This window comes from Triturus cristatus, chromosome 3_2, assembly GCF_964204655.1.
Source record: "Triturus cristatus chromosome 3_2, aTriCri1.1, whole genome shotgun sequence".
Lineage (NCBI taxonomy): Eukaryota > Metazoa > Chordata > Amphibia > Caudata > Salamandridae > Triturus > Triturus cristatus.
In genome coordinates, this window is record NC_140584.1 from 796,148,994 (window position 1) to 796,169,226 (window position 20,233).

The window sequence follows — 20,233 nt, forward strand, 5'->3', positions numbered from 1 at the left end:
AGCTTGTGGTCACTGGAGTGGCCTGGGGATATCCCAACTAGATTGGTCAAGGCTGGGGCCTAAGCTGAGGTAAAATGAGGGTAACCTTAGGTTCTGGCTCTCCCAACTACACAGTCCCTCACACAGGTCCCTGCACCAGTCTCAGTTCACCCCTGGCACTCCCAGGCTGGTTCTAACACCCCTCTAGCCCCTAGAATGGTCTTTTAGGCCTCCACAGGGCCTCAGATGCCCTTTCTACCACTTACTGCCCTTTTCACGATGATCGGCTCCGCTCGGCGCCGTGTCGATGTCGTGAGGCGGCTCCGGCTCGATGTCGCTGGGCGGCTCCGGTTCGGTGTCGCTGGGCGGCTTCGGATCGATGTCGCTGGCTGTTCCGGATCGATGTCGCTGGGCGGCCTCGGCTCGGTGTCGCTAGGCGGCCTCGGCTCGGTGTCGCCTTCCGGCGTCGCAGGGTCACGGTCTCCCCGCTTCCGGGTGTCTCCGGAGTGCGACCTCCACTCCCGACCTCCGGCGCACTTCACCTCAGATTCCGGCGTCTCCGGAGTGCGATCTCCACTCCCGACCTCCGGCGCGCTTCACCTCGATCTCCGGCGACTCCGGAGTGCGATCTCCACTCCCGACCTCCGGCGCGCTTCACCTCGACCTCAGGTGACTCCTTACTCGACCTCCGGCGCCTCTCCACGACCTCCGTCGGCGCCCTCTCACTCGACCTCTGACGGCTCCGGGTACGATGTCTGCTTTCTGTCAGCGCCGCTTCTCCACCTCAGGCCTCAGGTCTCCAGGCTTCTCGACGTCAGGACTCCAAGAGGACACCGCTAACCAGGTCAGGAGCTTGCTGGTCTTCTTCTTTAAGGCCTCTTCACAATATTTAGGTCCTTAAGATGGTTTTTCTGATCTTGATCCCACACAGGGCTCTAGGCTGGGCTTGGTCAGTAGGGACTAGCATCAAGGGTGGGTTTCTGGACCCCACTCCAAGCACTGGTTTCCACCCCTGCTGCCTTACTCCGACCTCCTTCTGAACTGGTCCTCTCTCCTCTCTAGTCAGATGCCAACTGCCACCCTGAGATGGCCTCCCAACATTCTAAACTGCCTCCCACTGTCACAGGGTTCTAGAATGTTACAGAAGGTTCTAGAAACCTCCAGTGGGTTCTGGTGATGTCACAGGTGACAATGGGTGGCCACCATTTTGTGTCTCAGGCCCTCAGACAGAAGTTCCAGGGGTAGGGAAAATGGCTCCCTGACCCTGCATCAACACTAAAAAGTCTGGTGGTTCCCAAAAAGGAAAAATTATAACAGGGTTTGAGGCAGAAGTGGGACAAAATAAATAATGATGAGGAGGCACCACCCAAAGGGCCGACAGGTCTAACACTCCCTTATATAGCAAATGACATAAAATGATATAGAACAAAAAGAAAGGGAGAAACAAATAACTCTATCTTACAAAATCTAATAATTTCACTGGTAACAATCTTGAGCGACTAGAATCCTTAACTCTAGAAGCAACAGAGTCATTATGAGAAAATGTAGATTCAGTGACATTTTGTGGTACATGATATGACGTGGTACGCATTTCCAAGTTGGTATTGAGATTAGAATTGTTAACCTTTTTGGATTCAGTTGTGATTCTAAAACCTTCAGGACACTTAGCAACACGTCTCACATTCCATTACTTCCCATCTTGAGTGATAACACTATTTCTAAAAATCTTAGTAATCTTTATGGTTTTACCAAATTTGCTCACACACTTGCCAATAAAACCTGGTTTCTTAATTCTCACCCAGTCTCCAACTTTGAAGTCATGCTCCTTGGTATTCCACTTTTTATCATACCACACTTTGTTGTTACTTTGTTTTTCTTTAACTCTTTCACAAGTATTACGCAGATTATGCTCATTCCAGATATTATTCTTTAAACCACCATGGGCATATATTTGAAGCAGGATCCCTGCCCTTCAAAAGGTGGAAAGGACTAACCTCTGTAATTGTATGTGGAGTAATTCTATACTTCCATATTCTTTCTCGCAATAAATTTCTCCAATCACCTCTCTGTTTGACAACGTCAGAAATGTAACCCTTCAACACCCGGTTGAAGCGTTCCACTTGGCCATTTTGATGTGGCGCATAAAGAGGTGTGGTAACATGTTTTATGTTGTGACATTTAAGATATTCTTCCATTTCTGTTGAAATAAGTTGTACCCCATTGTCTGTCACTATGGTTGAGGGACAAACTTCCCTTGCAAAAATTTCTGTAAAAAAATCCAAAACCCTATTAATGGTAGAACCTGAAACAAACTTGACCACTGGCCATTTTGAATGGTAATCTAAAGTGTATCGTGAATCAGATGGAAGGTTAATAAATGGGCCTGAAATATCAAAGGCCAATTTCTTCCAAGGTTCTTCTGGCCACTCTGTGTTCTTAAGAGGAGGAACATTGAGTTTAAGCATTTTTTCACTGGAAATACATACATCACATTCTCTCACGGTGTGATCCACCATAAGATCCATCCCTGGCCACCAGAAGTAAGATCTTACTAAACGTTTCATAGCAGACATTCCTGGGTGAGAATTATGAGCTAATTTGAGAATTAAATCATGCACACCAATAGGTGGCACACACTTACCATTTTTGTAAACAATATCTCTTTCTAATTCTAACCCTTCTGCAACACTAAACATGGGCTTAAGTTCTACACTGATATCCTTTTTCCTAGGCCAACCCTCCAAAATGTATCTCTTAGCAGTTTGCCATAATGTATCTTCCTCTGCACTGGACCTCCATTTCTCCTCTGAAATTTCTGTGAATGCTCCTACAACCACATCCTGAATAGTGGTAATAATTTCTGAATCATCTCCCTTTTCAGACAGATATACTTCAAATGGATGAGTTGACATGAAATCTGCTGTAACATTTTTTTTTTACATGGAACAAACTCAGTTTAAAAACAGTATTCTTGTAATCTTGAAGTTAATCTTGCAATTCTCGCAGTAGAGTTCAATCCACCTCCAGGTGAAAGTATATTCACCAAAGGTTTGTGATCCGTCCTTAATGTGAAATTGCTTCCCCATACATAATTCCTGTAGAGTTCAATTACCCATACACATGCAAGTAACTCTTTTTCAATGACGGCATACATTCTCTCTGTTTCATTTAAAGTTCTTGAAGCAAAACACACATTCCATTCCTCATTACCGCATTTCTGTGACAAAACACCCCCTATGCCATATAAACTGGCATCCACAGTTATAACACAGTGTTTGTTCATACAGAACGGTCTTAATGTGGGGGCATTCACAATATCTTCTTTGATGATGGTAAATGCTTCTTGCTGCTCTTTACCCCACTCAATTATAACTTTATGTCTTAAAAGTTTCCTTAATGGCTCCATTTTTGTGGCAAAGTTAGTCACAAATTTGCTGTAATACACACACATGCCCGCAAAGGAGAACAATTGCTCCTTGTTAATTGGAGCAGGAGCAGGAGCATTTATGATGCCATCGACATTGGATTTTTTTGGTGCTACACCATCACCTGTAAGGGTGTGACCTAAATATTCAACAGTGTTTTTAAACATTTTGCATTTATGCGCCTTAAGTGTGAAGCCATTTTGTTTTAATCTAGAACAAACCTCTGACAAATGTTTAAGATGTTCCTCCTCATTGGCTGAAAAAATTAATATATCGTCTTGAAAACACTTGACGAAATTATCTACATCCCTGAAGATGTTGAACATGACTCTTTGAAACACTGAGACCGCCGAGGCTCGCCCAAAAGGCATTCTGGTATATTGGTATAAACCCTGTGGAGTGATAAAAGCTGTTAACATTTTGGATTCTTCGGTAAGAGGAACTTGATAGTACGCTGACCTCAAATCAAAAGTAAATATTTTAGCACCCTCTAACATGGAAACTACCTCATTTATGTTGGGCAGAGGGGGACAATCCACAACAATTCCTGAATTACGTGCTCTCAAGTCAACACATAATCTCAATTTTCTGTCCGGTTTGCAAACTAGAACAATGGGTGAAACACATTCAGAGGAGTCGATCGGTTCAATGATCCCCTCTGAAACAAGTTCAGCTAACATGTTCTTTACCTCCTCTCTAACTAATGGGTACTGATCTAATCTTTTGCCTGACAGGAGTAACATTACTCTTGAGTTTAATATGATGTGAGTACTCCTCGAGTTTTCCTAAAGAATCAGTAAAAACTTATTTGTAACTGTCTTTTATCTATCTTTCTATGTCTTCACAACCTGTAATTAAAATGTTATTAAAACACACAGTTTCATCCAATATGACTGGTTCTTTTAACCTAGGATTTAAAAGTATGCCAAGTTTCCATTGATCCCTCCAACCAAGCACATTTATCCCTTTGACAGAGACATATCATTTTATATTTGCCATTTTGCTTTTGAAACATAACTCAGTGTTGAAATATCCTATCATATCAATTCTTGACCCATCATAGCTTTCTGGTGTTATATCAGGTGGAAATATCCTATTTATATCAAAAACTGAGCTAAGTTTTTCCTAAAAATATACCTTAGAAATAATAGTCCATGGAGAACCAGAATCAGCCATGAGACTTAAATCTACATCTGATATCTCAACAGCACACATGGAATGGCTCCTAACATATCTTCACTATCTTTAACATTTGCTACACTTTCAACTAATGATACAACAAAGCCCTTGTTTTGGGATGAATTACCATCTTAACAGTTATGTGTCACATCTCCAGGTCCCTCTAACGTACAAGAAACCCTACCTCGATTTTGAGGAATAAACTTTGTTTGATCTCCACACATATTAGAAAAATGTCCTAACCTTCCACACTTTCTACACTCTCTGTTGATAGCTGGGCACCCTCCAAATGAAGCCATGTGAGTTTTGCTGCCACACCTGTAACAAACAAAATTCTTGTCATTTTTATCAAATCTCCTAAAATTATTATAGTTAGGATTGCAAGAAGCATTTAAATTCGAGTTAGTAGTGTCATTCTTAACATCATCAGGACGTTTGACTGCACAGACTTCTTCAGACTTGTCAGACTTGTTCTTCACATTCCTTACAGTATGCATCCATTTTTCTGACTGTTCGAAAGCTTTGGCAGTGGAAATAGCTTCTGTTAGTTTAGGATCGCCCATCACCCATAACTGTTCTTGAGTGTTTTTTACACTTCACATGGACGAAAATTTGGTCCCTATCATTTCGTCGCACATGTTTCCAAAAGTTACATTGTACACTTAAAGTGCGCAAAGATCAAATGGTTTGTTTTCCTCTTGTATCCTCGTATAAAACTTGAATCTATTCAGAGCTATATTGCTTGTGGGTTTAAATCTTTTCTCCATCCTGAGTAAAGCCTCATTGTAAACATTAGTTGCTTCTCCACCCTCTGAAATAACAATTTGGGGTAATGCTCTGAAATTCATCTGCCCCTCTGAGCCTAAGCAATGTAAAACAATACTTGTTTTCCTTTCTGCACCCATTCTCTCACCGTCAATAGCCTTCATGTAATTAATTAATTCCTCCTTCCATTTTGACCATGCTATTGGAGGGTCACCTTTCGTTTGTAAAAATTTAGAAGGGGGTTCAAATTGCATTTTTGTTGTAGAAAAGTAAATAATACTCAGATAACTGTTATTGTTCTTTAAAAACAAATCTGAATATTTTAAAACGTTTATTTTCCTTTTTTAATGTATATAGTTTTAATTTTCAAATGAATTCTCACACTCGCCTGTAGCTTAAATAATCTCAACTTACTTGAAATCCAAACGCGATACAGATACTTGTTATTAAGCTTGAAATTCACCGTTGTAGGCAAAGCGAATTGTTACAATTGATTCAGTGCGTAATGGTTGCTATGCGCGTTGTCAAGGACTCTTAAGATGGCCGTCACGTTGCGTATATCACGTCTGTTCGTCACTCGTTTTCTAATCAGTGACGGTGCGTGAACACGTACTTGACAAATCACCATTCCACAAAACACCGGTGACGATGAAAGAACAGAGTGCTTCTATTAAATTCCAAGACTCGCGAAGACTCAGCGCGCCCGCCCCAGGTGATTACTTTTGAAATATGCGCTCGCACAGTAGTAAAACGCTTACCCTGTATCTTGAAAGCGCTAATCCTTCCAAAAATCACCACGACCATGTGGTTGGGCATACGCTGATCCGGTCTTCTTCCTTGTAGAACAAAACACTTCTTCCTTCTTTTCTTTCGTAGAAACAGCTTGTAAATTCTTTAAATACCAATTTTTGGGTTCAGGAACACGGCGCTTCTGTGCTGCAGCTCCTTGTTGAGTGAAGTGTTACCTCAGCTCGTCTCCAATTGTAGAAAATAGTCAATCCAGGATAATTTATTAAGATTTTAATATCAATTGCAGCACAGCAACATAGAGCAGTCTGACCATCTTTAAGGCTCAGTGCAACTGACCTTTCAGATACAAACAGTTCTAACCAAGGATTCTGAGTGGAACCAGAATGTAGAACATACAATAACATGGTATGCATAACAACAGGTGAAAGATGGAATGTAGCAGAGAGATATTGCCACATCCCACCTTCTGGAAAGTCCACTGGCTCCAGAAATCCTTTCACTCTTAAGACTCCTCCTATACAGCACCCAAAAAAGTGCTTGAGTCCAAGCACCCTTATGCTCATCCCTAAAATTGACTACCATCTTTCTTCTGTTTTTTAGTGATGCCCTAGAGTTAATAACATTGGCTGCCTTAGAGGCTCAACAATTGATTTAAAAAGTTCCCTGGTCACAGAAGTTATGAAGCAATATGACTTTGTAACTTCGGCATGCATTTCAAAATGGTGGGTATAAGGGAAGATAGAAGTGGAAAGGGCAAAAGGCTTGGTTAGTGATACATCCTTCCCTCCAAGAGTCAGGGACTCTCTAAGATGAATGGGTTCCCTCCTAGCAGACAGACAGTGAATGCAGAAAACTGCCCACAACAGGCTGTGCGGCAATGACTTCACAATAATAATTTGAGCAATGAGAGAGCGCCCTAACTTCCCATCAGCAATATTAGTTAGGAAACAGAATTAAAGAAACCTTAGAAATTCACTAAAACACCAAAGGTTACAGGGGCGTTATAGTTAGGTTCAGATTTTAAACACAAAAAAACATAAAAATCCAGCAGTTAGAGTTAAAGTTTGCTCAAGTTACAATAACTTGTGCCCTAAGGTAACTATAACTTGCACCATTTCCATGCACTGCTAATTACCCAACATATTACATTGCTCATGACAACTTCGAATGAACATCATTGATAATATCACTGCAACATTTGTAGTGAAATTATTCATAAGAAAACTGTGCATGACGGGGACACAAATTATAGTTATCTTAGTTATCTTAGGTCACGAGTCATAGTTACGTGAGATGACTATAACTATAACTGTTGTGAATTTCTATAGTTTTGTGTTTTCAAAATCTGAACCTAACTATAACTTCCCTATAACCTTTGTTCTTTTAATGAAAAAAACAATATATGTATATATAGATATATATGTATGTATATAAAACGAAGGCAGCACAGACAGTGCCACAAAATCAGATGTCAGCGCCAAGCCACAGCACAAGAAATACCAAAAGAAATGGTATCGCAAACACTAAGTCCCAATAGTAACTCTCTCTCCATCATCAACTTAACTGACATGCAGCTTACCAATAAAGAACAACAAATTTTGTCTCTTGGCCTGTCTTACTGCCTGCCCAATGATTTCAACTATGCACAAACTCGCATTGATCTGTATAAATACACCCGCAAACTAAAATTGAGAAAATTCTATTCACTCAACAAGAATAAACCGCAAACAACTCAAGAAGTTAGGCTATATGACAACGTTAGTCCTGCTTTATTTACGGTTAAGGATTATGATTTACTAAGTGATTTACAGGATCTGCACAGGGAAGGGATATTGGACAGCACTAATATAACCATCTGTGGTGAGCCTAGACTGAACATGCCTTGTTTAACAGGTTTTAAACCAAAATCGACCTTTAACCCCATAATGCTGCACGATAACATTGATACATACAATGAATTGGTCACAACTGAGTTGAAGAAATTGCATATCTCTACTATTCGGGCGCAATGCAGCAAACTCAAACAAAACAACTGCTATGGTAGCCTCATGAAAAAATTACAGGACAAAGACAATTTGATAATCCGCCAATCGGACAAGAGAGCTAACATTGTGTTATGGCCTAAAGAAATGTATATGAACGAGGCTTTTCAACATCTTAATGATCGCCAGTGCTATAGGCGGGCTAACTGGGAAATGGTTAAAACAGCATGGAACAGTTTCAATAGTAAATTACTTTCATGGAAAAGTGCCGGATTATTGAGCAGTGATGAGTTCAAATTTCTCACGACCAATCATCCGGTAAGTCCAGCATTTTACCTAATCCCAAAGATCCATAAGAACGTGGATGATCCCCCCGGTAAGCCGATAATTTGAGCCAAAAACAGTATGTTGGAAAACACTTCCCGTTACATCGATTTTTTCTTACAGGAACATGTTAAAAGGTTACCATCGTATTTCCAGGACACAGGGGATTTTCTGAGAAAGATTAAGTCTGTTGATTGGCAGGAGGACTTTTTATTGGTTACCCTCGATGTCACCAGTCTTTATACCAGCATACATCACATGGATGGCAATAGAGCAATGGAACATTTTTTACGAACCAAACCAATGCATATGTTACAACACAACAAAATGCTGCTGGATATGGTGATGACTTGTCTGAATAATAATTATTTTTTATTTCAGAACCAGATATTCCAACAATTGAGAGGAGTAGCGATGGGGGCCTGCTTCTCCCCTAGTTACGCATGTTTGCACATGGGACTGTGGGAGGAGCAGGTCCTCAGAGTAAAATTTAATGATATTATGAACGAGCATATCGTGGCATGGTATCGTTACATTGACGATTTGTTCCTTATTTTGAGGGGACCTGAAACAGCAGCCAGCTCTTTTATCAAAGAGTTAAATGTAAATGATCTCAATTTGGAATTCACTTCCCATATCAGTAAGACTTCTGTTGCTTTTCTGGATGTTGAGGTGTATATACACAATGGGCAGTTACGCACCAGACTGCACCGAAAGTTAACAGCAGGGAATACAGTGTTACATGCCTCCAGCCACCATCCACAGCATCTGATACGTAGCATCCCTTTTGGGGAGATGTTGCGTATCAGACGCATCTGTAATACAGAGGAGGACTGTATTAAGGCCCAACAAGAAAGTAAGTGCAGGTTTCTGGTCAGGGGGTATCAGACCCACTTGTTGGACAGTGCCATTCAAAGAGCCAATAGCATCTCCCATGAGAATGCACGGTGCATCAAAAATAGTTCCATTGCTCAACCAACTGACCAGATTGTTATCATGGACCCCCCTAGATTAATTACAACTTTTAGTCGTCAGCACAACAAACTGTGCATGATATTTAACAAACATTGGGGAGTCATTCAGGGTGACACGGTCATCGGGGAGACCCTCCCTAAGGCCCCGGTACTAACCTTTCGTAGAGCTCGGTCAATGAGTGATATGTTGGTCAGTAGTAGCCCAGAGATTAGATCTAAATCTTCCTGGCTTCAATCATCGAAGGGGTTCATTAAATGTGCCTCCTGTAAGGCCTGTAAATATGGTAGGAATAAAACTATGTATAAAACTCCCTTTAATGATGTTCCAGTAACTATCCACAAGAGGTTAACCTGTAAGACTGACTTTGCCGTCTATGTGCTGGAGTGCACGTGTGGCCTGCAATATGTGGGGAGTACCAAGTTGCAGGTGCACAAACGTGTACTCCAGCACATGAGATCTATAAGTAACCAGGATGACAATTATCCTGTGGCCAGACACTTTAAAGAGAAGCACAACAGTTGTCTGGACTATCAGTGTTACTATGTGGTGGATGCAGTATTTCCGCTTCGCCGGGGTGGTGACCGTGAATCCTTACTGAGAAAACTTGAGACCAAATATATTATTGAATTTGATTCTAAAACTCCAGTAGGTCTCAATGCAAGTGAGGATTTCCATACCTGGCTGTAATTATCCACCATATCGCACCTTTTTGTAAAACGGCATCATGGCCAGTGATATTAGTGAATTTGATATTAAATATCATCCAAATCCTTGTAGTTGTCCGTAACACAGAGGACTTCATTTTTAAGGTACCAGACGTTGCCAACTGTTAGATACCTTTTTGTTGCCTATAATAATATTCCCAGTAACTTTATTTATCTATTTTTGACATTTTGTCTTTGATAGTATTATTAGATTGGTAATATCTGTCTTTCACATTTCTTGCTTTTACTTCCTGCACTTTTTATTATCATATTATATTCAAATATGTTAGAACATGATTTAGGTGGGTCCGTTAGGATAATAGGTTCGTGCAGTATAGGTTTGCGTCATTCCACCAGACTTAATCCATATTTAGTTGATATAATACAGTAGTTCCTCTAACGGATCGACAATTCCATATTTATTATTTTTACAGGCACAGAGGAGACCGAGAGAACAGACAGAGTTCTTGTATAGGCGAATAATATCTCGTTTTTTGAACAATTAGCAGATGCTTTAAACATCAAGGGATGGGGTCACTTGGCATCCACCCGATGATTGTCATCCAGGCACAAGTTATACCCTTTCAGTACACCGTGCTTTCAATAACAGGGCTTATTATGGCATATATGCTTTGCACGCTTGCGTATTTTGCACATGAAACATGTTCACAATTAGAATTTGCACAATATATCATCGTACTGTATTATACAAAGCTGCTATAGTTGCTTCATGTTTGCTTATTTGCACAATTGACCCACAGGGGTGATGAGTCATTATGTACTGGATTGGGGTAAACTGAAACACCATTTCTAAAGTTGCACAGTTGCGCAATTTGCCCACTGGGGCATTGGAGTCATTATACATTGTATTATGAAATGCTGCTATTTTTGCTCTAAATTTGCACATTTACGCTATTTGCACATGTGATAATTCTTTGTGGAGATATTTTTAAATGTACTTTCTCCTGTCAAAATTAACAATTGTATTCACTTGGATATGGTTCTCCCCAACAATCGTCTGTTTATTGTTTATATGCTTTGTGAGTAAAGTTACGAGGAGTTTCACTATATGAAGTGCTGCTTTACACAAGAACTTTTCTATGTCTATTGACCCGCCTATCATGTGACTATTCACTGTGTTTGTTTCACTATATAAACCAATAGCTTTTCACTATAGTGTCATGTGATCAAGGCCTTCTTGAGGCCGAAACGCGTCATGGCGGTGTGTCGAATTCCTATGGAATAAAGAACATTTTTGCACACAATTACTGGGTCCGTTTTCGTCTTTCCGAGCCCGTTGGATACTGAAGGCGGAGTTCTTTGGATATACATACATATATATAACTATATATATATATATATATATATATATATATATATATATATTCAGTGAAAAAACCATAGGTTTCACACACGTTATAGTTAACTGGACATTTCACGCGTAAAAAACCAATGAAATTCCCCCGTTATAGTTAGTTAAGCTAACTATAACTCGCGCACCCGCAATCCACTGCTGATGACGTCACATATTACATCACTCATGACATGATCAGTGACATCACTCATGACATCACTGATGACATCTCAAATGACATCACTGATGACATCATCCAGTGAATGTGTATTTTTCTGAAAATTAAATATGTTTTATATATGTATATCTCACGGACGATGGAAGAATAAATGGGTATATAAGTGTCTAAATGGATGATTTGTTTTTGAAAAATTGATTGTATAACTGAGTGATTAAGTGTATCTTAGTGAATACATGGCTTACTGAGTAATGTTTAAATATGTAAATATCTTTATCAGTCTCTCACTTTGTGTATAAGTGGCTGCATGGGTTGGTGAGTAGCTAAATGGGTGTTTATATAGGATATTAGGTGGTTTTTTGAGTATCAGTCTGAGTGTCTGCATGGTTCGGTGGGGGGTATTACGTAGTGCATAGGTGCATGAATGAGTGACTCACTGTTTGCATGTGTTGAAGACAGCATGTGTGCAGGACTGTATGGGTGGATGAGTGTGTGTATGGGTGTGTTAGTGAGTGAATGACTGTCTCAATAGTGTCTTTATGAGTAACTACATATGTTTTAAACTACTATATGTGACTATTGGTGTATATAAGTGAGTATATGTGAGAGTGAGAGATTGAAAGAGTTCCTGTATGAATAAGTATGTGTTTCTATAAGTGATTGTTTAAAAGACTAAGTATGTGTAAGTTTCTGTAGAAGTAATTGTGGTGGTGTGTGTATAACTGTATATGCAAATAAATCTATGTTTGATTCTTTATTTTCATGAGTGAGTATGTGTGTCAGTAACTCTGTGGATGAGTGGCATTGTGTAGCAGGATGTATAGGTGTATGAGTACATATGATGAGTGAGTACATGTATGAGTGACTGTACAGGACTGTTGGTGAATGAGTGGATGTGTATGTGGATCTTAGAATTACTCAAGAGGTTGTTTTAACTGGTATTGGTATGTCCATTTTTTTGAAAATTTTAGTCTCTATTTTTGAATGTGTGTTTCAAAGGTTATATTAGGGTGAGAGGAGGTCTGCCACTCTGTCACAAGGATGATGTCATCAGTGATGTCATTTGAGATGTCATCAGTGATGTCATGAGTGATGTCACTGACCATGTCATGAGTGATGTAATATGTGACGTCATCAGCAGTGGATTGCGGGTGCGCGAGTTATAGTTAGCTTAACTAACTATAACGGGGGAATTTCATTGGTTTTTTACGAGTGAAATGTCCAGCTAACTATAACGTGTGTGAAACCTATGGTTTTTTCACTGAATTTGCAAGGTTTTTTAAATGCTAATTCCTAACTATAACGTGTGTCAAACCCATGGTTTTTTCACTGAATTTGCAAGGTTTTTTAAATGCTAATTCCTAACTATAACGTGTGTGAAACCCATGGTTTTTTCACTGAATTTGCAAGGTTTTTTAAATGCTAATTCCTAACTATAACGTGTGTGAAACCCATGGTTTTTTCAGTGAATTTGTATGGTTTTTTAAATGCTAATTCTTACCTATAACGTGTGTGAAACCCATGGTTTTTTCAGTGATTTTGTATGGTTTTTTAAATACAAATTCTTATATTAAACGTGTGATTTTTTTTTTTTTTGCAAGGTTTTTTACATCTTTTTATGTTTACTTTATTTTCTCTTTAAACACTATGCTTAAATGTAAAAAATTCTGCAATATATTATTTTTTCCAATTTTTTTTTTACCAAACAGGTAAGATATATTAGTATAACATAGTGATTCTTTTTTTCCAATTTTCTTTTTTTTTTTTTTTTTTTACGTGCGCGTACGGTAAGCTTACGGTAAGCGTACGTTTTGCGTAATGTACGTAATATTTCTACTCTTTTTGCGTATGGTTACGCAATTTACGTAGACATGCGTACTGCGTACGCGGCGCGTAAGCGCATACGTTACACGCGCACGTTACGCGGAAGTGTTGGGGCGTGCCTGTTATGCGCATGCGCGCGTGCGCGAGTCTTTTATACGCGCATGCGTACTTTTACCGTAAGCGCTCCGTAAGCGCTCCGTAAGCGTAACGTACGCGCACGGTGGGTCATGTGATCAAGAAACAACACTTTTGATTGGTTTAAAGTACTTTCAGTTCTAGAACTCTCCTACACCACACCCATTCCCCTCATTTCTGCTTGTGATCCCTTAGGAGAAGGAGCTGAGTTGTCTTTGGGATACGATGGCAGACCAGCACTCCTCTTCTGAGAGTGAGGCTAGCAGCACCACCATCAGGCAGAGAAGGAGGAAACAAAAGAGCTCTTTTATATGGGAGTATTTTACGTTTCCTGAGGGCCAGAAAAAAGTAAATGCTGCTTTAGTGACTTGCAAGCTTTGCCAGCGTGTACTTTCTAGAGGTAATCCTAACAAGAAGTATTCCTTCGGGAATCACACTATGTTAAGACACCTTGAGGATGTACACCCTAGGACAAATGCTCGACATACTGGAGGAAACCCTTCAGTAAGTCGACCGAGCACATCCACGGCAGCTCAGCCGAGTCCATCTTCGGCAGCTCAGCTGAGCCCTTCATCTGTGGGGGGAGATTCACCTTTTTCTGGTCCTCTGGAAACTAACCATCGATTTGCGAGGGTTACAATGCGGTGCTCAAATTGCCATGTTCTAATTGTTCGTGGGGAGACCAGTGTTCCCCTAATTAACAACAGAATAGACCAGCACATTTGTCCTACCAGCTAATATTCCCATTCTTTCTTTCCTCTGTCCCTGCATGAACACAACGGCTCTTTTAAGAGCCAACCTTACCTCTCAACTTTTTTCAATTTTTTCTTAAAAACTTTTTTTTATTTTTTTTGCCGTACGCGTATTTTTTTTTTTTTTTTTTTAAAACACTAAAAAACAATTACCACATTACAAGGTTCTTGAGGGGTTAATAACGAAATACTGAAAATCTGTTTGAGGAGAAGTGGAAAAAAGGGACCATCAAATTTCTGACTTACCTGACCCACCCAAAAATGTAATTATCAATTTAAATTTTATTGAAATTGCTTGAAAAAATGGTTTTATTTTTCGAAAATTTTCTTTCTCAATCTGAAAAAATAAGAAAAAAGTATTAATATTTAATAAAACATTTTATAATACAGTACACGTATTTACATATTTTCCAAAAACAATTTTTTGCCATTTTTTTGCTGTTTTCAGAATATATTGCATTTCACTATAAATCGTGAAAGCAATTGCATTCATCACTTAACAGCGGGCAAAAAACAAAATAACAATCTCAAAGATTGTTTTAAAAAAGCCCAGAATCTCTTCTCACTTAAACATAACATTATAGAAATGCTAAATATTCAAAAAAAATATCATCTAATAACAATAACTATTTCTAAAAAATACCGTCTGACAATTTTGTTACAGAAGCATAATCACAAAAATAATATATCTCAAATAACTCCACAATACATCTGGTTACCTTTCCTTTAGGCCAAATGGTAATTTTAAAATTCTTTTTTGATTAAATTTCCAATGGTAATCCAATAAAATTCCAAAATTTAAATTGTACAGATGTTACCGATTCTCTCTAAAATTTTGGTTTCCGAAAGATTAATTAGGAATTAAATAAGTCCACAATACAATTGGTTACCTTTCCTTTAGGCCAAATGGTAATTTTAAAATTCTTTTTTGATTAAATTTCCAATGGTAATCCAATAAAATTCCAAAATTTAAATTGTACAGATGTTACCGATTCTCTCTAAAATTTTGGTTTCCGAAAGATTAATTAGGAATTAAATAAGTCCATAATACAATTGGTTACCTTTCCTTTAGGCCAAATGGTAATTTTAAAAATCTTTTTATTTGAAAATTCCAATGGTAATCCAATAAAATGGTAAAATTGTTTTGTACAGATGTTGCCAATTCTCTCTAAAATTTAGGTTTCAGGAAGATTAGATAGGAATTTGCTAAATCAAAAGGCAAACGTTGCTTAAAAACCAATTGACAATCATTACACATTGTCCAGCCTTTTTTACATTTTAGATAAACTGTGTAATGACCAGAAGTTACAGTAGGTCCATCATGGAAAATTATTGCAACTGTTACAAAAGTTTTTCCTGAAATTGATAATTGCTGTCCTGTAAACTTCTTTATTAAAGTATCCAATTTTGAACCATCAGCTCTACATCGTTGCATCATTAAAATTACATACTGTCCGTATTCCTTTAAAATTAACGTTGAAAACATGTCAGATTTACACTCACCGCATTCCATGCTATGATTAGCATCTTTAACTAATTTAGCAAAAGTGACTGTTTTACTCTCTGGCAATGTTAAATAAATAAACCTTTCAGAATCAACATTAGAGCCACATGTATTGAAACAGTTTTCACAACTATGTTCCCATTTATAAGAGAGACCAAACATATTTTCGATTTGTACCCCTTCTTCTTCCAGTACCTGAAGAAAATACATCAAGAATTCCTGTGCATCTTGCTGTACATTTTGAGAAAACTGTGTACATCCTGAACATACATCTAAAAGTTTTCTAATTTCAGTAGCACTTTCTATTTTAGTTTTATCATTACTCAGCTTTTCAAAAAGGAGACTCAACTCAGAACAGAATCTTTTTCTCTGATTTACTATTATCTGCTCTTGCAAACTTTCAAGATAAAATACAACATTCAGCACTACATTAGCGTAGCAGTTGACACCAGAGCTATTTTCAAAATGACAACCAACAACCTCTTCAACATTTTCCTTTTTCTTTTTGCTTGCAATTACATCACTCTTCTTTTTTTTCTCCTCTCTACATCCTCATTACAGATATTCTCAATTCTCCTTTTTCGAGAAACAACACGTTTTTCCAACACAGGATACTGACCTAAATGAGGAGCATAGGTTCTTCTTAATCTATTATACTCCTTTACACAATTTGCATCAGCACTAACTTTTGAGTCATCAAAGTCTATCATAAATAAACCAGATAATGTTTTCACTCGTGACAAAGCAACATAAGCCATACCTTCTTTGAACACAGTTGACCCAATGTTCACAAAAGCACAATCTACAGTCAATCCTTGAGACTTGTGAATAGTTACAGCATATGCTAGAGAAAACGGAAACTGCTTTCTTTGTACATATAAGTCTTTCACAAGCATGAAACGAACTGTACAACGACAAATGTCTATAACTTCTTCTATCTGATCAAATTTTATTTGTAAACATTCAATTCCATCTTTTTTCTGGTAATTAATAAAACCCACAACTCTTCCCATAGCTCCATTCACTAAACCTTTTTCAACATCCAAATTTCTCCTTAAAAATACTCTACAGTTCATGCAAACATATAGATTTTTTTCTAATCCAGCAGTTTTGGAAATGTTCTTCTCTAGTGAATCCAATTTATTTTTCAGTTTGCCTGTTAATGTAATAGTAATTCTTTCATGCTGAATTTTGTCCACTGTTTTCAATTTCCTAATCTCTTCCTTTTCCAATTTCAAAAGTTCCTCATTGAATATTGAGCATTCACGTAGAGTTGGCAGTAAGCAGATTACACTTTTCTTTTCTGCAATGTTCTTGTATATTTTCTCTGCAACTATTTCTTCCTTTGGGAATAAATTATGTAGCAACCGACTCTGTAATGCTTTCGTGCCAGCTTCAGTGAGTAGTCCAATTCTGATATCTTTCAGAATACTTCCATATTCTTCATCATTTGCTTGCCTCATATTAGTAGTAAGTTCCTTGTACTCAAAGAAGGACCAAATATTTGCATTACCAATGCTTCCCAATGACTTCTTTGTGTCTTCATGTGTCACAGTATTAAACACTGGTTGTCCTTTAACTGGAGTAAGCTGTAGAAGATCCCCAAAAACTATGACATGTTTTCCACCAAATAACACGTCATAGTCTCTCCTTAGAATTTGCTGCATTCTTAAATGCACAAAGGCAAGCATTAAGTTTGATACCATGCTCACCTCATCAATAATGAGAACTTGCATCTTCTTCAATACTCTTGAAACTTCCAAGCATGCTTCTCCAGTTAGCTTGTGGTATTCTATTTTGTTCTCATGCTCCACTGGTAACATTAGCAAACGATGTAAGGTGATTCCTTTTATGTTATATGCTGCTAACCCAGTTGGAGCAGTAACAACACAAGACAAAGTTGAATCCGTTTTTTGCTGTAGGTAGCTTCTGATGACTTTTATTAAGAAACTTTTTCCAGTTCCAGCTTGTCCGCTTACATACATCCTGATTGGTTGAAATAATGTGCATGAGCACTCTTTTTTTTCATGTAGTAATCCGTCATCAATTTTGTTTCTGATCTCTTCATAAATTTGTTGCTGCTCTTCATTCAGTTGTTCTTCCACATTTGGTAAGTCTATTAATTCTTCTTGAGCTTGATTCATAGCCGTTTCCACTTCAGTCATAGCTATTGCAGCTTCATTTTCTACGATTGGTTGTCCTAGGGGATCTTGACTGAGCGTTCCAGAACTTTGGCTGTCTTGAGAACTGTCTCTAGCTACTTCAGCTGCAATTGTAATTTCCTGTTCAATTTCTTCATTTAACATTTGGACATAATTTGTGAAAGTACTGCATTCAATCATATCTTTACATGCATTAAATGAGTCCTCATAGCTCTGGAATTCTCCAAGTAGTTCATCCTCTGAACGCCATGATTTGAACAGCTGTAAAAGTGCCAAGTAGTAAAATTCCTTTTTGTCAGTAGTGTCGCAAGTCAGCTTCCGATGATTTATCAAACTTCCTTTTGTTTGCTTCACCAAACATCCTTCCTCACCACTGACTTTATATTTTCCATTGTTGATGTCTTCTGTGGCATTCCGTTTAAAAATGAAGTTCTGCAGCACTTCATAGAGACACATGTTTTCAAGGTGATGACTTCTTTTTGGGTAATATGTGTCCAACATGTTTGTTTTTAAAATATCTGTACTTTCTGGGTCATTCTCGGCCAAATATTCAATTTCTCCAACAGATTTCAGTACCCGATTTCGCATTGCTGCAAGGCCTAAACTTGCCCAAATTATTCTTCTTGATTTCGAGTAGAGACTTGCAGAAGATAACCTATCTGAACATTCGTAGGATCCAATTTCTCGATGCGATAACATCTTTAAACTGAAACTGTATAGCTTCTTACTGACAGTCTTCTCGTGAGAAATCTCTTCCCACATTTCTTTCAATTCAGTTTTTTCTGATTTAGTAATGTAAGACGTTACATATCGAGCAACAGCAATGGAATTGTCAGCTACATACTGTATATCCATGTTAGCATTCCACATGGATAAAATGACTGGGTTGTAGTCATTTATATTTTTTGATTCTTCTTTTCTTTTTAGGTTGTAGGTATTCTTAGGTGATTTTCTTGTAATAGTATGTCTCACAGCTGACATAAAACTGTTTACTCTTCCTTTTGAAAGAACAGGTCTAGGAAATCCAAATCGACATTTAGTGTAGAATTTATCTTTGCTCTTGTATTTCCGTCGACAGTATTTTCCACACCGATGACTTTGGAAACGTAAAACTTGCTCCTTTAACTTTTTCTCTTCTGTGCTTTTTGGTATAGCACATGTTGCATATTTTTCAATGAAAGATAAAACTGCATCATCAGCATCTGTTCCAAACTTTGGGGCATCCTTGATCCACAACAGCATATGAATATGAGGAGCACCTCTTGCTTGGTACTCTTTTCTCCAAAAGAAATCCACAACTTCTCCAAGAGGTGGATTTTTTTTATTGCAGATGAAGCACATCATGGCCTCAAATCTATGATTGAAATATCTGCAAACATTAACCGGATCCAATGAGCACAGTTCTCCTGCTGTCTTGTATTCGATGTTTTTAATGTTTGAATTTGCCTCTCGTAGAAAATCCAGTAAATCATCCCAAGCGTACTCGGCACAGCTTAGGGTAAGGAACCATGTTGGAGTTCCTAAATTCCGTAACATGCATTTTAATTCACCATGGCGTTGGTACCAATATTCATTTGTCCCACGCTGACAAGCCATCAGATTGTTACAAAAAACAATGGTTCTGTCGGGTATTAAATAAAACAATCGCTTTGTTATACAAATAAATCAAGAGATGACCACACAAACTAAGAGTACAAATCACACTGATGCTAGATTTGGAGGGTGTGATGTCGTTTTTTTATATAAATTTCAGCATTTATATAGGAACCCCCATATTACTTGTAACGCAAGGTTACCAATGAAATAAACTTTAACGTGAAGTAGTGAATCAGTGACAAGGTGACAAGAGTGACAATTATGTGCACAATATTTACAAAATACAAAAGAAACATTCTATGTACATCATATACGAAGGAAACATTCTATGTACATCATATACAGGAGGGCCAGTATTAGGGAAAACAATGACGCTGTTTCATGAGTGAATCAAATTGTATTCGAAAAACAGGTCTTGAACTGGTCCTAGCACTTTATCGTCGACGTTTCAACCCAGATTATGCGAAATTAAATCGTCATGCAGGGTCTTCATCAGGACATTAAGAAGGTAATGGCAACCTAGCAAGTGGTGTAGGATGGCCTGGTAATCCGTTTAATGCGTTTCAAAAGGAAGAGTGCCTCATCTAATGTGGTCTCTAGGCGGGCGAACCGCGTCCGATTAGTGGGATACGTCTGGTATTCAAA